Here is a 20,825-nt window from a genome sequence, read left to right as displayed (position 1 = left end):
CATCTCCAAAATGTATAGCCTATATTTTAGGTTCATTATAAACTCTGCCTTTGTAAAGAGGAAAAAAAAATGCTCTGGGTTATTCATCTTTTCAATTGAGTTCTTGGTTAGGAAAAAAAAGGAGGAAGCAGTAGCTACTTAAGGACAAGAAGTACTTTCAAACACACACACGCATACACAGCATCCGTGTAATTTAGAACTGATTAACTTATATTTTACTTGCGCATGTTGGCTGACTTCAGGCTCCTAGTTCTAAAAAGTAAACATTTACATTTAAGATATTAGCTCCTCGGAGAACAGCGCTTTCCCTTCCTTCCTCTTTAATTCCACCTTAACGCATCTGCAAAGACGAAAGGAAACCAGCCCACATTTTAGCCCCTCCTACCAAGGATAAGACTTGAACTTTTCTGTGGTCCCGGGCTAAGAAAGGATCCTGACAGAAAACTAGAGGCGCAAAGGAGCCCGAAGAATCTCATTGTAACTCGGGGAACTGTAAGCAATCTATTTCCTCTCCCTCCACCCCCACCCCCGCTCGCTCCAGGTCTCTCTCCCACTCTCGCTAACTTTTAGTTTCTACCTTGCTTGGAAGAAAGAAGGGACGGAGGGAAGACTGGGAGTCATCGCTCTCTCGAAAGTCTGCATGTCCTCTGCCTTTTGCAATGAGACACAGATCAGGGACCTTAATTTCCTTCTAACAAATGCCAGTTTGCTTTCCGGGGGTCTAGATGCACTGTGGAGTCCGAGATAAGGCGTTTCCTTCATTTACAGCCCGGAAAGAAAGCTAACGTTCAGAACTGCGGGGAGGTGACTCTAGTTAGAGCTCCACGTGAGGCCACCGGTGGTGGCCAGTGCCCATACCTGCTGTTTGAGAGCCCTGAGGATCTTTAGCGAAGGAATTTATCGACTCATTTGAGGTTTAATTGAAAAAACGGTCATTTCGGTTACTTATGCAAAGCGTACCTGGGGATTTAATGTGTAGCAGTGTTATGCGAAAAGACAGACAACATTGAAAAACTAATTGTACAATGACTGGTCTTCTGACTCGTCCTTCTAAGTTATTGGACATGCCGGGAGGGCAGAGCTTGAGACTAGATGTGGAAAAGATTTGCTCAAATAAGAAAGTTAAGTTTTGAGTGTGAATACTATTTTAGTAATTTCGTATTGAAAGCATTTGTTAAAAATTAAAAAGCCACTTGGATTTGAAATGATAGTGGTTTAACTTATTTAAGTCTCCTATATTGTACTCATTTTAGTCTTAGAAATGACCTCAAAAAGTAAAACAAGAAATGGTCTTCAGGTTGGTTGATGACATAAGCACTTATTCATCTAAGGGAGATGGAGAGTACTGGAGGCAGACCATTTGGATGTATGTCAATTTCAAGCTATGATATTTGCATGTATAACCTTTTCGATTCAAGGGGAATTTCTGTTAGTTGCACAAATTTGAAATTGTGGCCTAAGAGATGTTTGCAGGGAAGAGTAATGAAACAAATCTTGCTTAAGAGTTTTAAAATTATATTCCAGGTATCTCTAGACCTTGGTGATCAAGTTGAATACTGGGATTGAACAACAGGTATTTGGTTCTTTCATTGTGCAAAGAAAGAGTTAAATTTTCATTTAAGCAATAATTGTGAAATGCACAGAGAAGTGTTTAATCTGCATTTGCTCAAAACTGCTTTACAAACTTCCTGTAGGGGAAGCACATTTCATGAGACAAGAAACTAAGAAATCTATTTAATAATTTTCCTTTTCTCAATTAAACATGAATGAAAAATATCTCAAAAGTGACTTTCAATGTTAATCAATGTTAATTTTTTTTTTTTTTTTTTACATTTTACATTTATCAGCTTCTTGCTAACAGTACCTGATAAAGCTCATCCCACAGAGGTAATTTGCCTGTGTTTTTAACTCATCAGTATCATTCCTAGTGTCTGCTTAGAAAGCAAAGTCATAAAAACCAAATCATTTGTATATTAAAAAAATATGTTCCAGGAATAAAAAAGAGGAAGACAGAATTAGCTGTGGTTCCTTTTCCTCTCTTATGCCTTTTATTTACCATTAGTTTTTTTCTTCCTCTTGCTTGCAGAGTTAAGCTTTAGTCATTCTCAACTTCTTTTTTGTTTATTTTCACAGACCCTTTTACAAATCTTATGAAAGCTATAGACCCCTTCCCCGAATAATGACATATGCTCCTCTAAAATGCGCAAATTTTTAAACACTTTTAGGAATTTCAGATTCTCCAAATGATTCATGTCATGTGAAAACATAGTATTTCTTAGAATTTTGGAGTTTTCTGACAGTATAAAATAATTAGCAAATTATTTCACTTACAAGTAAAGAACTGCCTTATAGTGAATATTGCATTTATTCAGTTAGTGTTTCAGAACTCTAAATAATCAGTGCAATGGAAAAACTACTTGCCTAGAAATCGAATGACCTACATTCTAGACTCTACCCCAAAAGTAATTATCTGTACAATCTTAAGCTTGCCATTTTTCTGTAACATCTGATATTTCTTAGTGCCAAATGCAATCAGTAAAACATAATAGGGAAGTAAGATACATGTTATTTTTTTATTAGATTGTAGGATGTCTATATTTGCTACTTTTGCTCCAAAATTCCTAATGACATTTCCCAGCACAATTATGTTTTATCATATCCTTATTTATTACAAAGATAGTTCACACTTATTGGTTAAATCTTGTCAATAATAGAAATTGCAAAGAAGAAAAGGAAAACTGTACATACAGTCCCCCTAAGGAGACTACTTTTAAAATGTCATTTATTCAATCAGAAATATTTATTGAGTAGCATGCATTAGCATAGAGACAAGGAATTCAAGTATATACATCTCTTTATATTTCTAGACATTTTTCTATAATACATTCATTCATATGTAGATTTTATAAAGTTGTGATCACACTTGTTAAAAGATAAACTGAGGCATATTAAAATTTTTTGGGTTTATTTGAGGAAAAAGTGATTGGCATGAGGCAGTGCCCAACCGGAAGTGGTTAGGAGAGCTTCGCTGACACCGTATGGGGAGAGATTTCATAGAGGAAAAGCACAAGCAGAGTAAGGAATTCATTGATTGGCTGCAGCTTAACACTTAGTTGGCTGATTTCTGAATGATTGTCCTTGGTTTTCGATTTTGTAACTTTGAGGCATTTACTGGCTTAGATTTTGGTTTGCTGATGCAGGTTATGGTGGCATTAGGGTCACCTTAGTCTAATGACCTCCATGTTTAATTAATTTAAGGCGCTGTTCATGCTGTTTCGTAACATGCTTATCCTCAATCATTGAAACTTTCTCTCCAGACATTTTTATAGTCTTTTTCCTTTAATATTCATCCATATAATAAACAAATATTACTGAGCCCTCCTATGTGTCAGGCACTATGCAAGCGATGGCAATCGAGCCATGAGCCAGAGAGTATGGTTCTAAGATCTAATTTTTTGTCGATGGAAATTCTGTATTGGCTGTTTATAAATTGCTAGATCTTTACATGGATTAAATTTGTCTGCTGTTATTAATAGTGTTTCACTTAGGACCTCTTAATACAAATGGTTGTTTATTTCATTTGGATAGATTTTTAAAAATTTATTTGTTTATTTATTTTCGGTTGCGCTGGGTCTTCATTGCTGTGTGCCAGCTTTCTCTTGTTGCAGCGAACAGGGGCTGGTCTCCGTTGCAGTGTCTGGGCTTCTCACTGGAGTGGCTTCTTTTGTTGTGGGGCACGGGCTCTGGAGCACGAGGGCTCAGTAGTTGCCGCACTGGGGCTTCAACAGTCATGGCACACTGGCTTAGTTGCTCCGTGGCATGTGGAATCTTCTGGACAGGGATCGAACCGGTCTCCCCTGCGTTGGTAGGTGGATTCTTATCTCCTGTGCCACCAGGGAAGTCCTGGACAGATTCTTAAAATGTATTTTTCAAGTTCTATTCAAAGTTTCCCTAAGTACAGGTGAGATCGTTAAGTCAAATACTTTATCAAAATGTTTTTTTTGTCAACTGTAAAATATTAATAGTAATATTTATTGCCTATCTAGAGGATTTAAAAAAATTCAGCAAAATGTTGGGGAGTGCTAGTTATTATTTTTGCCATTTTTCTGTTGATAAATACTGTATCCATGTATAAATAAAATAAGAGTATAATTTCCCTAAGCCAACGTGATGTTAATATTCAAACAGAACAAATAACAGCAAATCAAAAAACTGAGACAATTGTTATATGAAAATGGCATCTTGTTTAAATTTGCATTTCTTTCAGAATAAGGTTGAACAGTTTTCATGGCAGCCTTTTCTGTGTCTGTGTTTATGAATTGCCTCTTTTAATGTGATTTTTAAAATTTTTTTTTCAGTTTTAATTTCTAATATGGTAAATATCAATGGATATAACTTATATAATCAAAGGCCCTTTCGGGTCCTCAATAAGTTTGAAGAATGTTAGGGGTCTTAACATTAAAGGCCAAATTTTGAAATGGAAATAGCAATTCTGTAAACGTTGCTTTTTTCGAGTTTAGAGGATTGTTCATATTGTTTCCTGATAACTTTTCTTAAAAAGTGGGTGAGATGCATAGAAAAATGAAAGCAAGTTATTTTTATTCTCATAGACTGTCATTTTCTACAAAATCAGGGAAGTAGAAGAGGTTTCCGAGAAGAGGGCCAAAACTTTTGTAGAGTCTCCCACAGCTTTAGGAACGTCCCAACTTGCTTAATGTAGAGAAAATGGAGACAGGACTAAGGGTTACAGAAGATTCTTTCTAAAGGCTTTGTAAGAAAAACGGTGTCCATGTTTGTCAAGAACCAACTTAGGGACAATGAATTTAAGCTTTAGCCATCCATCTTCTACTCCTTGGCCACTAGGGCAGTGACAGCTGGGAGAACCAAAGAGCTGGTTCTGGAGTTCTTTCCAAAGAAAACATTACAACATAGCCGATTTTGTTGCTGTCTTTTGATACCACCACACACCTGAGAAAAAGAGGTGTGCTCAGATTTTGCTATCCTTGCCAGTGTGTGAGTCTCACTTTTTTTTGGATTCTCTTTGATTCCTGGTCCACCCTTGGAACATTTTTGAAAATATAATTTATTTCTCCATCATACAAATATAAAATAAGCTTAAATAATTCAGTGCTCTCCATAAGCACATTTATGAGGCTGCACCACCAGTTTGATTGCTTATTGAATGAGTTGAAATAGCTTTAGTGAAACTCAGCAGACGTCTGTAAGTGATCCCTGTCAGAGTTTAATAACCACTGAGTCAAAGACGAAGGGCTGAGACCACGTTGCACTCATTTCCCTTCCTTTCCTTTTTTACAGGGAGGAGAGCGCACTTGTAAATCAACTGGTCCCTTTTCCTTAATCTTCCTCACTTGCTTGACTTCTGAAGTCTGCAGGGAAGTTTATGCATTTTAGGTAATAGTATGTTTTGAGTTAGAAAACAAATATCCATAATATGTGTGATTTCAGTCTTCCATAATATGAAAAGCTCATTTTTATAGCACTGAGCTTTGTTTTTCATTTTATTTAATTTACAATCTGTTTTCTGATTACCTAGTCTGAAACAAAATATCAGAGGGACAATAATACCTTTGTTTGCATAGCGTTTTGTGGTTTATAAAGAGATCGCTTAAGAACTTTGTTTACATAATAACCAAACTTGAAGGTTTGTAAGTAAGGGACTTATGGTATTTAACTGTCCAACACCACCTCTTTCACATTTGTAAAATGTGAATATCTGCTCTGCTAATTTACGTGGTTATTTCCAGTTTTGATGCATGTTATTTAAGACTGTCAACCTCTTCCTGTTTGTGTTAACATCAGAAAACTTATAGTGGAAGAACTAGAAAGTACACATCCCAACAGTTCCCCTATTAACTATTCTGTTCTTATAATGGGATTACTGATTGACATAATAGAGGAAGTTGCATAAACATTTAAGAATGATTGAAGAAGTAGTATATGATTTATTGATTTGTTGAATTAGCTCCTTTTTAATTTTTAAAACATTTTTTCTTTCTTTTTCCCATTTAATTTATTTATTTTTGCCTGAGGCACCGCAGGGCATGTGGAATCTTATTTTCCTGACTAGGGATTGAACCTGCACCCCTCACATTGGAAGCACAGAGTCTTAACCACTGGACTGCCAGGGAGTCTCAAGAAGTATTATATAATTTAGAATTTCTTACTTTCTTATTTAGCATTGTATAGAGATATATGCTACTTTAAGAAAATAAGGTATATGAAGTTTAATCCAAAAATATAAAATAGACATATTATGAGTTATATAAAAAATACTAATTCTACCAAAGGTTTTACTTTTATTTGGTAATGGAGCATTCTTTTAGAATATTCTGAGTACAACCTGCAGAGCCTATGGTTCTTTTGGCCTCATTAATATTGGTGGTTAGCTTAAAGCATTTGTATCAAAATAGTTACTCTGACTTTGCATTTATCATTTGCATGAAAAACTTATCATTGTTTTACCTTTCCAAACAACTCAGTAGCTTACGTAAACTAGATATTTCTTTTCTGGAGTAAAAATCAACTTTAGTTATAGAGTGGCTTATTACACATATATATATATAAAACTTCGTCATAAATAATACACAGTAGGTCATGTTTGCTAGATGATACTGTGTCACTTGACACATTAGGTGAGCAGGTGGCTTCTGAATTTTGGTCAGTAAACTGACACACTTCCTATTTGCCCCATACTTTTATGTCAGTAGCAGTAGCAGTAGCAGTTTATGTCCACAGCTTCAACAAGATGAGTGCCGTACCTCAGCAGTAAATTGAGATGTTAGACCCTTTATGTATTCTTGCGAGATTCTTGCATCTGTAATTGTAGAAGAGACAGTGTCTGCCTGGGGTTGTTTAAGGGGAGATAAATGGTGTCTGTAAGTTTTCTTCAGCCTCTCCTTGGCATGCTGGATCTTACTTCCCCAATCAGGAATCGAACTGATGCCTCCAGCAGTGGAAGCGTGGAGTCTTAACCACTGGAACACCAGAATGTCCCCAGGCTCTCATTTTTTATTTCTTGAAACAAAAAGGTAGTCCAGTTTGTGGTCCTTTTATATGTAGGTGATGCAATATTATGTGAGTAGTAAGAAAAGTGCATGTGTATACACGTGCTCAGTTGTGTCCGACTCTTTGCGACCCCATGGACTGTAGCCTGCCAAGCTCCTCTGTCCATGGAATTTTCCAGACAAGAATACTGGAGGCAGTTGCCATTTCCTTCTCCAGACCTTCTTCCCAACCCAGGGGTCAAACTCAGGTCTCTTGTGTCTCCTGCATTGGCAGGCAGATTCTTTACCACTAGCGCCAACTGTCCAGTAAGGAAAGTAATTTAGAGCAATTAAGGAAGAATTTCTAGAAGAGCATCCTGGGGGAAAGTATCTAAAGACGCATATGGTTATGAAGACATACTAGATTCCTGCATTTGTAATTATGATTTCTTAGTATCCGTCATCCCTGTTATCATCTACCTCAAACAGGTATCAACTTCCTTTCCATTCAACTGTCATGAAGAAGTAGCAGACGAGTTTAAAACTGGTTGAGGTTATATGAACGTAGATCTCAAAGAGACAATGCCAGGGCATTTCTGTAGTTCATGGAATAGTTTTCAAAATCATTGCTTTCAGTGTGCAATGGGAATGCATGTTCAAATATAACTTCAGAATGTCATTATATCATTGATAAGTGTGCTCTTAACATATTTTAGGATGATTTCTCATAGCAAAATTTCTAATTTAAAAAGATTTCTTAATTAAAAGTTTAGTTATAAAATATTAAGATGTGTGGTACTTATTTTTTGAGGCAGTGACAACCAGGAGTTTATATTTAAAATATATAAAAGTTCACAATGTTTATATGAGATTTTTTTCTTATTTTTATCACTAATGATCCCTCTGTAGTCAGTGAAAAGTAATAAAAGAACCAGTTTTGTGAGACTCATTCAGTGTTTGCACAAAATTTTACTGTCTGTTTAAATTATGTGTTAAATTGACAAATTGGCTTGGTTGATTAATACCTTATGAGCTATTATCACAATGAAAAGAGCACTCTTGTAGAAATTATAATTTTCTGTGAAGAAAAGAATTTCTAGATAGTGCTCATGAATATGATTTGATCTCTGGGTTGGGAAGACCCCCTGGAGGAGGGCATGGCAACCCACTCCAGTATTCTTCCCTGGAAAATTCCAGGGAAGAGCTGGAGCCTGGTGGGCTACAGTGCATGGGGTGGCAAAGAGTAGGACAGGACTGAAGTGACTTAGCACACACATTCACTCATTAATATATGTAGCATGCCTAAGAAAAGAGTGGGAAACATATACCTTTTTTTAATTCTTAGAAGAAGAAGAGGTATTAGAGAAAGCATCTTAGATAGCCTGTATTCTCTTTTTCACTTAAGAATTTTACCTGCTGGGTCAAGGAAAAAAAAGGCAGATGCTAGTATTATCCAGGAATGTTTGATCTCTGGGCTATGCACATTTTTTCCTTTACAAATTCAGTATGTTTTAATTAATACTAACTACATGCTAGGCACTGTGCTACGTTTACGACATACCTGAATAAAGAGTTAATTCCTTCTTGGAGGAGAGAGATAATAATTAAGCAAATGATAAATAATAAGAGGAGCAAATGGACTTTGTTAGTAGAGGCTAACCTGGAGAGGTGAAGGAAAGGTTTCCTGGGAGGTAAAATTTAAACTGGGATGTGAGGGTTGAGAAGCCAGGCATGAAAGGGGAAGGGATTGAGGGTGGTGGAGCTCAGATGGGAGCTTCAGAGAGAGAACAGCATTTGCAAATAAGCCTGCAAAGGAACAACCAAGAAATCCAATGGAAAACAAGTAGTTAGAATGCTGTCATGGAACCAAGGAAGCAGAGTGGTTCCAGAGAAACAGGATGGGAAAATTGACAACCACATTTGAAAACTTGGAAGTCATTAGTGGTCTTAATAAGAGCAGTTCCAGTGAAGTGGTGGGGATTCAATAAGACGGCAGAGGGGATGGGAGGTGAGGACTCTGGGGACATGGATAGATACACCGTGAACAAATGGCCCTTTCAAGAAATCTGTCCATGAAACCAAAATAAAAATGGAGACATACTCTTGGCAGAAACTTGAGGAGTTATGCTGGGGCATCTTTGGAACTGACATGGTCACAGAATGGAGACATACTCTTGGCAGAGACTTGAGGAGTTATGCTGGGGCATCTTTGGAACTGACATGGTCACAGAGTATAGAAGTGGGGGTTTATCTTTTGAGAGACCCCCAGACATGTTCATTGGTGGAAGAAGGGGGTGGAGAAACACCCAGGGAGAAGGCAATCTTTGACACTGGAAAACAGGTAGGAAGGGATTTTTTTTCATCTTTATTTGGTAATTTATTGACATTTTAATAGTAACCATAATTATTTTTCTAGTCGCTAAAGCAAGTGGTGTATTCCTACTATTTTTTAAAAAATGGAAACATGAAGGGAAAAGGAATGTGGAGTCAGGGGGAGACTAACCAAGTTTGCCAATCAGATATCTAGTAGAAAGTAAAGTTTGATAACTTAGAAAAGAAAGGCATGGCCATTAGAGGGAAGTACGTGAGGAAGATAGAGGGATTTTGCGTCTAGAAGCCACCCATGGGTCGCAACAGGAGGAGGAACTCTGCCTCCTTCATGACAGGGAGAAGGAGAACCTGAGTGCCTGGGCAGAGGAGTTTGCAGAGTCGCTGGTGGGAAGAAGGGGAGCTTCCACCTCTTGCCTTCGGTTTTTTCAGCGACAGGAAATGAGGTCACAGCCAAGAGTGAGGGTGGGGTCAGGTGAGAGACTTGAAAGGAGAAGAAAGTCTTTCTGGTGTTGGCAGACAAGGGCACCAGCACAATTTAGAAAGATGCTGTGTGGTCGTGAGAGCCTCTCTGAGATTTGAGAAGGTGAACCTAAGATTAAAAACCAGTTTGCCAGGTTAGGTGGTTTTTCTCCAGCTATGTTTAAATGCTAGGAGCAAACCTAGAGAAGCCAGAATGGCTGAAGTTTTTCTGGAGAGGTTTGTTTTGTTTTGTTTCAGCGGGAGATTTTTAGAGTGAAAGAAAATCTAGAAATCCTTAAAATAAACCACCAATACACAAAGCAAACAAAACAAAATACCTAAAACAAAAATACATAGAAATTCATGAGCTTGTAGAAGACAGATCCTTTTTTCTAGGGTAATTATTAGCTAGTAGGGAGTAGTCACAACTTAGCTTGATTTCCAGCATCTGATTGGCAAGGATTGAGTCTTTGTTCTTTCAAACTCTTGGATTCTGGGCCTAGCCAACTGGTAGGCCTGGTTCTATACTTCAGTGGCTCTCAGTGCCTTTACCTGTTTCCAGGAGCCATCCTGCTGGGCTCTTTTTCCTTCCTGGTTGATAGATTGTTAAGTTCGAAATGTTTAACTGTTGCCTTGCCCGCCTTTCTTGGATGTCTAGCTGGGTTCTTGTGTATGGTTTATATCTTGCTCCTCAGCTCCTGTAAGCTCCTTGGGCCACCTCAGTGCTCCCTAGAAGACAGTGGTTATAGACGTGGAACCATTACAACTGTGCAATGTAAAGAGAGCTGAAACATTTAGTAATTGTAATCCACCACTGAAAAGAAGGGTCTTTTCATGTACACACTGCTATATTTAGAGTGGATAACCAACAAGGATCTATTGGACAGCACAGGGAACTCTGCTCAATGTTATGAGGCAGCCTGGATGGGATGGGAGTTTGAGGGAGAATGGATACATGTATATATATGGCTGAGTCCCTCCGCTGTTCACCGTGAACTATCACAACGTCGTTCATCAGCTATACCCCAATATGAAATAAACAGTTTTATAAAGGTTAAAAAAAACCCAAATACTGACTCTTGTATTTCCTCATTTTAATACATTTTTGATTCAATAGCCATTTTCCGTAAATCCTTTTATTGAAGTGCTCTAGTTTTATACTGTCGATGGCCAGGTGCTTCCATAAATGGAAGCAGTGAATCTGTGTGTGTCAGGCTGTGCAGGAAAGTATGGAGAGGAAGCTCTTTGTGATCAGATGAACTTGAGTTTGCTTCTGGCTCGAATGTTTCTCAGATGCACTGCCTGGCACTCAGGAGATGCCTCTTTGTCCTCCTTCCTTCCCTGTTTCAATGACACATGTCTAACATGTGTTGGAAAGTAATCCTGGACTTTATTCCTGGTGCTGCCCATATTTCCTTATGCTGTGGTATAGTTATCAAACTTCTTCCTGTCCAAAATGAAGGGAAGAGTATAACTCTGCTTTTGGTAATTTTGCATTTTCACAAACCCATTGAGGCATTATGTCTCATGAGCAGAAGCTCAACTGAAACATTCTTATAGGTTTTATTAATGTTCATGTCTCTGTTCTCTGCTGTTGATCAAAGGTTGAAGAAATGTAAACTTCTTAATCTGGAGCAAATGAGTATTTCTATTTCATTTCAACCTGTGCTTATCATGTGTGAGTGTGTTAGTCGCTCTGTCATATCTGACTCTTTGCGACCCCATGGACAGCAGCCCTCCAGCCTCCTCTGTGTACGGGCTTTTTCAGGCAAGAATACTGGAGGGGGTTGCCATTTCCTTCTCCACGTGCTTATTATATGCAAAAACATATATTATTATATGTAACCCCTAAATATTAAGGTTGGGTTTACATGTTTATTACAGTGCTAGCAGAGGTAGTACAAAAGTAATTTAGTTTTCTATTGTTTTACCCCTTATAGTTCTGTAAGTTCTTCTATCTTCAAAAATTTTACGTTGAACTTTAGAATTACATGGGTGTACTCCACAGAGATAGCGAGAGAAAATGCAAGCCTTCAAGGCATACGTAAATACCACTTAAGAGGTCTACTATACTGCATAGATTCCATGTATTTCAATATAATTGGTTTTGTTTGTAACCCGGTGTTTTTATTTTAAGAATTTTACAGTGTCAGACTTTATCACGGGGTCTGTAGGCTTCACCAGACTGCCAAAGAGATCCAAGACACAAAACATATCAAGGGCTCCTGAGAATTCCTCCTCAGATGCACACTTTCTATGAACAGAGTTCTTAATCCTGCAAAAGAGTAAATTTCTGGATTATTTCAAAAGTGAATCGCCATTCACAGTGTCTAGAAGCATGCTTCTAAAACTTCTTACAACCTGAAAACAGAATGATGAACTTGAATCATATTAAATGTTACACAATCCAGTATTTGTAGAATGCTCATGTCGTGGTTCGTGGTTTAGCTTCCCAGTAACCCATGAGATGGGTGGGTATGCTGTGCCTCTGATCTTCCACAACTCCTGCTATTTTATCTTTCATTTTTTTCCACTTCGAGATCATAGTCAGCATCCCAATTTTAATTATGAGATCAACCTCACTGGCTGCTTAAAATAGTTACCCTGTGAGTTGAAAAGTAAAACAACTCCAGAATGTTATAACTCATCCAGTAATAAAATGGCTTTCATGAAACACTGAAGCCAGCATGACGGTTTTCCTGGGGGTTTTCCCTGGACTGTTTTCTTTAGAAAAAGATATGGCTTTCCCTGCTGTGGCAATCTTGAGTACGTCATAAACAGAGGCAGCAATTAAGGAGGGAGTGGAGCCCTCAACAAAATACAGATATACTCTAGGGGGGCATATTTGCAAACCATCTGGTCTGGAGAGAGAAAATTGTAGAAATAAATGAACTTTTCAAAACCCATTCCTTTTCCTGGCATTTTGTGCCACGTTGTTAGGTAATAGTTAAGAAGCGTTAATACTAATTCCTCTCCATGATCGATTTCTTTTAAATAGAAGATGGAACATTTTCTGAAAATGAGCATAATATAGTTTGTTCCATGTCAGTGTGAAGTTATTCCATAGTGGTCTGTGTGGGTAAGAAAATTTTTAAAAACTTTTTTTCACATTTTATTTTTGGAGTATAATTGCTTTGCAATATGATATTAGCTTCTGTTGCACATCAAAGTGAATCAGCTGTATGTATGCAGGTATTTCTTCCCTCTTAAGCTTCCTTCCCACCCTCCACCTCCCCTCATCCCACAATTCAAGATCATTACAGAGCACCGAGTTGAGCTCTCTGTGCTATACAGCAGGTTCCCATTAGCTATCTGTTTTACCCATGGTAGTGTATAGGTCAGTGCTACTCTTGCAATTCATCCCATCCTCCCCTTCCTTCTCTGTGTCCACACATCCGTTGTTTACATCTGAGTCTCTATTCCTGGCCTGCAAATAGATTGATCTGTAGAATTTTTCCAGATTCCATATATATACATATATATAAATATATGATATTTTTCTCTTTCTGACTTACTTCACTCTGTATGATAGACTCTAGGTCCATTGTGAGAAGAGGACTTTTTAAAAAACCATCCTTGTAGGATTTGTAGGTCAGCATCTAATAACTATGATTCAAATCGAAAGAAGTACAAAAGATGAAAATGGCTTTTTTTAAGCTTTATTTGACCAATCACAGAGAGAAACTCAGTTATTCCTTTCCTTCTGATTCATGTCGTAAGCCTGCTTCACACCACCAAAAAATAGCTTAGCAACTTAAAATAGTGGTCAAGCTAAGTTGTATGCAAATGCTCTTTTAATTTTGGCTCTATTACCTTTTTAGCCTAAGTGTTTCGGGAGGTGGAGGGAGAGGAGAGAAAGGGATGCTGAGGGTGTAAAGAAAGGGCCCCCCTTGAGAGTGCAAAATGAGTTCAGCTCTTTCCCTAACTGGGTGAACTCTAGTTTTGTTTATATCTTTAGACCTCAGCTTACAAATTTGCACAAGGTCTGTCTAGGTGGTGATTATGACTGCTTCTTTTTTGTGATCTTAAAATAGAGCCTGAGTGGCTCCTTACTTTTTGCCACCAAAGTGGTGAAACAATCGAAAAAGAACAGCAAACTGTGAGGAGACATTATTGCTTTTTTGTAATGCAGCGTGTGAAACTGGGCTAGCCGGTTTTCTGGCCCTTAAAATAGTTTTGTACTTCCCAATCACAGTGGTAAAATAAATCACATTATGCATTGTGTCTCGCTTAAGTACACTATGTGTGTGTGTGTGCGCGCATGCGCGCGCATGTGCACGTATGGGGTGTGCTTTCAGAAGAACCAGAAGAGGGAGGCTGGTCTATCTAAACAATGCTGTGCTCTCTCTTTATCTCCTCACAGTCCTAGTTTAGGTGCCTATTTTATGACATCTGGACCTGGCTGGCTGGTTGCTCCTCCCTTCCCAAATGCCACCTTTTTCCATTAACAATTGTATGCTTATTTGTTTATCTGTTGTATTTATATTACTGAACTATGATGTAGACTAATTTGTGCCCCTCGCCATTCATATGTTAAAGTCCTAACCACCACCCCTGACCCAGGCCCTGAGAATGTGACTGTTTTTGGAGATTAGGTCTTTAAAGAGATGACAGAGTTAAACGAGGCCCTCAGGGTGGGCCCTCATCAAACTGACTGGGGTTATTATAAGAAGGGGCTTCCCTGGTGGCTCAGACAGTAAAGAATCTGCATGCAAGGCAAGAGACCTGGATTTGATCTCCAGGAAGATCCCCTGGAGAAGGGTATGGCAACCCACTCCGGTATTCTTGCCTAGAGAATTCCATGGACAGGGGAGCCGGGTGGACTACGGTTCATGAGGTCGCAAAGAATTGGACGCTCAAAGAGACTCCAGGGGAACGTGGGTACAGAGGAAAGACCATGTGCGGATTCAGGGAGAAGATGGTATCTTCAAACCAAGAAGAAAGGCATCAGAAGAAGCCAAACCTGGGACTTCTCTGGTGGTCCAGTGGTTAAGAATTCACCTTCTAATGCAGGGGACATGGGTTCAATCCCTGGTTAGGGAACTAAGACCCCACATGCTGCGGGGCAAGTAAACTTGGGTGCTGCAAGTATTGACCCCGTGTGGTCTAGAGCTCCTGCGCCACAAGAAAAGCCAGAGCTACAGCTAGAGACTCTCACGTACTGCAAATAAGATCCAGCACAGCCATAAAACCCCACACCTGCTGGGCATTTTGATCTCAGTCTTCTGGCCTTTAAAACTGTCAGAAAATAAATTTCTGTTGTTTAAGCCATGTAGGTTGTGGTGTTTTATCCCAGTAGCCCTAGCAAACAAATACAAAGGGTCACTTCCACCGTGTCCGCTTTCTCTGCATGTCCTTTGGGTTCTTCTGTAGAATGGAAGAATGACGTGGAAAGAGAATTTGGTGTGAGTTAGAGGGTCAGGGTTCTAGGGCCAGCTCAACGTTAGCCGGATGAGCTGGGAAACATTTCTTAGCCTTTCTGGAAGTCAGTATTCTCTTGTAGAGTATAAGGGGGCCCATCTGCCTCAGTTTGAGTTGTCAGTGATTTTTAAACTGATTTTAAACACTCACCCTTTATTTCTAAAATGGCAATAGCAATCCCTCTCTTATTATGAAGACAAAACAAGATGATATAAATATAAATCACTTAGCACAGTATCACTGGCATCTAGCAAATGTTTAATGTGAACTTTGAAGATTAAGTATTTAAATTAGTAATTGCTGAGATGTTTTCCAGCTTGTCATTCCAGGTTCTATAATTAGGTTCTACTTCTCCTTAACTGTTACTCAGCACAGAACTTCATCTAGGGTTTAATCAGTTTTCCCCTGTACTCTATACAAATTCCCAAGTTTGTTCATTCATCCTTTAATAAATATGAGTTGGCTGATCACTTGAGGTCCAACAAGAACACAGGGAGAAGGAGACAGAATTTCCCTCTTGTTGCTCACAGCTTGAGGAGACATACCCTCTAAATCATGGTGGTAGAGTACATAATGCTGTGGTAAGAGATATCTAGGAGAAATACAGGGTCCTAACCACGTAGATGAAAGAGATGGTTTACTTCAGAGAGTGAGTTTATGCAGAATCCTGAAGGACAGGCAGAGACCATGCTGTACTGAAGGCATGTGGGGGAGGGAGTCCCCGGTAGTCCAGTGGTTAAGACTCTGTGCTTACACTGCCAAGGGCCGGGTTTGATTCCTTGATCCAGGAACTAAGATCTCACAGACCATGCATGGCAAGGCCAAGAAGGTGTGTGGGGAGGGTAGGAAGGTTTTGGGTGGCATTTTGGGGTGGCTAGGTGGCACCGATAAGAGCCTGAGATGGGATGGGCGTCTCCACAGTGGCTGTAGCTTTTGCCATTCATGACCTTTACCCACAGCACATGTTTTCTTCCCCCCTTTCTAGACATCTGCACCCTTTCCTGGTTTCAAATATCAGCTCAGTTTTTTGCCTTCTCCAACAAGCCTCGTCTGTTTTAAACCGCATGAATCTTTCTCTGTTCTGAAACTCCAGTAGATTTTCCATATAAACTTGTTTGAATAATGAACTTTCAATAATACAAATTTGAGAGGCAAAGAAGCAATGTCAGTGGTCTAGGAATAAAAACAGAGTGGAAAAAGTCAACTCAAAAGGAATAGTGTGCATGAACATCAGTGAGGGACCAGGCATACTCACTGTGGGGCTCAAGAGGCACAAACCATACTCTTAGTTTCCCGGCTTGAGAAATAGACCCAGTTCATTAATCTATGCCTTCATATCTGGTGGCATGCTTTTCCATTTCCTTGGAAATGGGAGAGTTATTTTAACAGATTTTGTGTGTGTGTGTGTGTGTGTGTGTGTGTGTGTGTGTGTGTTTAATTATTTATTTAATTTTTGGTTGCACTGTGTCTTTGCTGATGCACAGGCTTTCTCTTGTTGAGAGGGGCAGGGGGTACTCTCTATTTGTGGTGCGAGGGCTTCTTGCAGTGGCTTCTCTTGCTGCAGAGCATAGGCTCTAGGCGTATGGACTTCAATAGTTGTGGTGCATGGGCTTAGTTGTTCCAGCGCCTGTGAAATCTCCCTGGACCAGGAATTGAACCTGTGTCCCCTGCATTGGCAGGCAGACTATTATCCAGTGTACCATCAGTGAAGTCCTTGTATTAAAATTAGGGTACCGCCTAAGAGACAGGCTTCCCAGGTGGCTCAGTGGTAAGGAATCTGCCTGCCAATGCAGGCAATACAGGAGACACAGGTTTGATCCCTGGGTTGGGAAGATCACTTGGAGAAGGAAATGGTAACCCTCTCCAGTTTTCTTGTCTGGAAAATCCCATGGACAGAGAAATCTGGTGGGCTACACTCCATAGGGTCACAAAGAATTGGACATGACTTAGTGACTTAGCACACGCACAGCCAGAGAGACAGTTCTAAGTTAAAGCAGCTCATTTACTTAATTCTTATTGTTTCTTCACTCTTCTGTGCCCGTTAGTGATGTCTAACTCTTTTCTTAGCCTAGGTTTTAGAAAAGCAACAGCAAAATAATTTAAGGATTTAAAACTTTACTGATGTCTTAGTAACTGTGTGTGTGTGTGTGTGTGTGTATTTATATTTATGGATGATGATGGAAACAGTAATGCACTACCCTTAGTGCTTTTAGAACATCTTTCTATATCCAGAATAATGGAGAAAGCTTTGAATTAGGAAGCAGATAAATCAGAGTTATATATGTGTCATATATGCATATATATATGTATATATACATACATATATATGTATGCATATACATACATGTAATTTAATGGATCAGAAATAGAAGTACTTTTTAATCTCTATTAAAACTCATTGTTGAGTATGACAAATACACAGTCTTTATAGAAAAGATGTTCATCAAATTTGCCTGCTTGAGTTTCTTAGAAATCTTCATAGAGCCAAATAAATCTCAGGAATTTGGGAGAAAGCATCAGTTTCATAACTAATGATAACAAATGATAATTTTGATACTTATGATCTCCTAGGTACTCTGCATAATTATTGACATACATTTCTTCAATTCATCCTCCCATTGCCTCTGTGAGGTGTGGGAACCATTTCTCCCATGTTACAGATAAAGAAACTACTATAATTGTGTGGGGGCTCCACAAACTGCACCCATATAGGACAGTAAACTTAGTCAATGTTGTGTGTGTTCTGAAGACTCTATCCGTGGTCTGCTCCCCACCTCTGTCCCTCTTGTCAGGTCTCTTTAGTCCCTAAGACACAACAGTCTTGAAATTAGACCAATTAATAGGTCCTACAATGGTCTTTAAGTGTTCACATGAAAGGAAAAGTCACATGTCTCTCACTTTAAATAAAACACTAGAAATAAGGTCAAGCTTAGCAAGGAAGGCATGTTGAAAGTTGAGATGGGCCAGAAGCTAGGCATCTTGTGCCAAAGAGTTAGCTTAAGTTGTGAAAAGCACAGGAAAAGTTCTTGAGGAAATTAAAAATGCTCCTCTAATGAGCACATGAATGATAAGAAAGCAAAACAGCCGACAGTCTTACTGCTGATATGGAGAAAGTTTTAGTGGTCTGGATGAAAGATCCAATTAACTACAACGTTTCATTCAGCCAAAGCCTAATGTTGAGCAGGGCTCTAACTCTCTTCAGTTTTATGAGGATTGAGAGAGGTGAGGACACTGCAGAAGAAAAGTTTGAATCTAACAGAGCTTGGTTCTTGAGGTTTCAGTAAAGAAGACATATGCAAGGTGAGGCAGCAAGTACTCATGTAGAAGCTGCAGTAAATTATCCAAAGGATCTAGCTGAGGTAATCACTGAAGGTGGCTAAACAACAGATTTTCAGTGGAGATGAAATGACCTTCTATTGGAAGAAGATGCTATTTAGGACTTCAATAACTAGAGAGGAGAAGTCATTGACTGGCTTTGAAGTTTCAGAGGACAGGCTGATTGTACAGTTAGGGACTAAATGCATTTGGTGACTTTAAGTTGAAGCCAATGCTCATTTACCATTCCAAAAATCCTAGGGCCCTTAAGAATCTCCTCTGCTGTGCTCTATAAATGGAACAACAAAGCCTGGATGACAGCATATCTGTTTACAACATGATGTATTGAATATTTTAAGCCTACTATTGAGACCTACTTCTTAAAACAAAGGCCTTTCAAAATATTACTACTGTTCATTGACAATGCAGTTATTACCCAAGAGCTCAGACAGAGATGAAATTAATGTTATTTTCCTGCCTCTCGACACAACATCCATTTATTTGACTTTCAAGTCTTGTTCTTTAAGAAGTAAATTTTATATGGTGATTGCTGCCTCTGATTGGTCTGGGCCAAGTCAACTGAAAACCTTATAAAGGATCCTCCATTCTGGATGCCTTGAAGAACATTTGTGATTCGTGTAAAGAGGTCACAATATCAACATTCACAGAAGTTTATAAGAAGTTGATTCCAACCCTCAAGGATGACTTTGAGGGGTTCAAGATTTCAGTGGAGTAAATAACTGTGGTGGAAATGCTAAGAGAACTAGAACTAGAAGGGAGCCTGAAGATGTGGTTGAATTGCTACAGTCTGATTTATAAAACTTAAAAGGATGAGGAGTTGCTTCTTATGGGTGAGCAAAGTGTTTTCTTAAGGTTGAATCTACTCCTGGTGAAGATGCTGTGAAGACTGTTGAAGTGACAGTAAAACAATTAAAATATTACATAAACTTAGTTGATAAAGCAGTAGCAAGTTTTGAGAGGATCAACTCCAGTTTTGAAAGAAGTCCTACTCTGGGTAAAATGCTCTCAAACAACATTGCATGCTACAGAGAAATTGTGCTTGTAAGGAAGAATTCATTGATGTAGCAAACTTCATTGTTGTCTCATTCTAAGTAATTGCTACACACACAAAAAAGAAATTGCCATAGTCAGCCTAGCCTTCAGAAACCACCATCCTGGTCAGTCAGCAGCGATCAACGTTGAGGTGAGACTCTCCACCAGCAAAAGATTATGACTTACTAAAGGCAAAATATTCAATATCACAGTAATCAAAGTATGTGCCCCAACCACTAGTGCTGAAGAAGCTGAAGTTGAATGATTCTATGGTGACCTACAAGACCTTCTAGAACTAACACCGGAAAAAGATGTCTTTCTAGCTCAGTTGGTAAAGAATCCACCTGCAATGCAGGAGACTCCGGTTCGATTCCTGGTTCGGGAGTATCCACTGGAGAAGGAATAGGCTACCCACTCCAGTATTCTTGGGCTTCCCTTGTGGCTTAGCTGGGAAAGAATCTGCTTGCAATGTGGGAGACTTGGGTTCAATCCCTAGGTTGGGAAGATCCCCTGGAGAAGGGAAAGGCTACCTACTCTAGTATTCTGGCCTGGAGAACTCCATGAACTGTATAGTCCATGGGGTCGCAAGGAGTTGGACACGACTGAGTGACTTTCACTCTCATCATAGGGGACTGGAATGCAAAAGTAGGAAGTCAAGAGATACCTGGAGTAACAGGCAAGTTTGGCCTTGGAGTACAAAATGAAGCAGGGCAAAGGCTAACAGAGTTCTGCCAAGAGAATGCACTGGTCATAGCAAACACCCTTTTCCAACAATACAAGAGAAGACTCTACACATGGACATCACCAGCTGGTCAATACTGAAATCAGATTTATTGTATTTTTTGCAGACAAAGATGGAGAAGCTCTATACAGTCAGCAAAAACAAGATTGGGAGCTGACTGTGGCTCAGATCATGAACTCCTTATTGCCAAATTCAGACTTAAATTGAAGAAAGTAGGGAAAACCACTAGACCATTCAGGTATGACCTAAATCAAATCCCTTATGATTATACAGTGGAAGTGACAAATAGATTCGAGGGATTATATCTGATAGAGTGCCTGAAGAACTATGGACAAAGGTTCGTGACATTGTACAGGAGACAGGGATCAAGACCATCCCCAAGAAAAAGTAATGCAGAAAGGCAAAATGGTTGTCTGAGGAGGCCTTACAAATAGCTGAGAAAAGGAGAGAAGCTAAAGGCAAAGGAGAAAGGGAAAGATATATCCATCTGAATGCAGAGT

At 39.1% G+C, this 20,825-nt stretch overlaps 1 protein-coding gene across 4 annotated transcripts in view; it reads left to right on the top strand.

Annotated features, from left to right (window-relative positions):
* Positions 1–365: 365 nt before the first annotated feature.
* PLA2G4A (phospholipase A2 group IVA) overlaps positions 366–20,825 on the top strand; it is a 157,836-nt gene continuing 137,376 nt past the window's right edge. The window contains exons 1-4 of one of the 4 annotated variants that reach the window (XM_081491324.1): positions 829–914; positions 1,525–1,573; positions 1,848–1,887; positions 5,317–5,412. The gene's annotated coding sequence lies outside the window, so the exon portion shown is untranslated. Of the gene's footprint in view, positions 493–828; positions 1,122–1,524; positions 1,574–1,847; positions 1,888–5,316; positions 5,413–20,825 lie in introns of those variants that run through there. The other 3 variants (XM_081491325.1, XM_081491323.1, XM_081491321.1) reach the window with 3 other exon arrangements.

This window comes from Giraffa tippelskirchi, chromosome 5 (genome assembly GCF_054371585.1).
Source record: "Giraffa tippelskirchi isolate mGirTip1 chromosome 5, T2T-mGirTip1v1.2.pri, whole genome shotgun sequence".
Taxonomy (NCBI): domain Eukaryota; kingdom Metazoa; phylum Chordata; class Mammalia; order Artiodactyla; family Giraffidae; genus Giraffa; species Giraffa tippelskirchi.
Note: the sequence above shows the minus strand (reverse complement) of the source record. Positions and strands in the feature narration are given on the sequence as shown.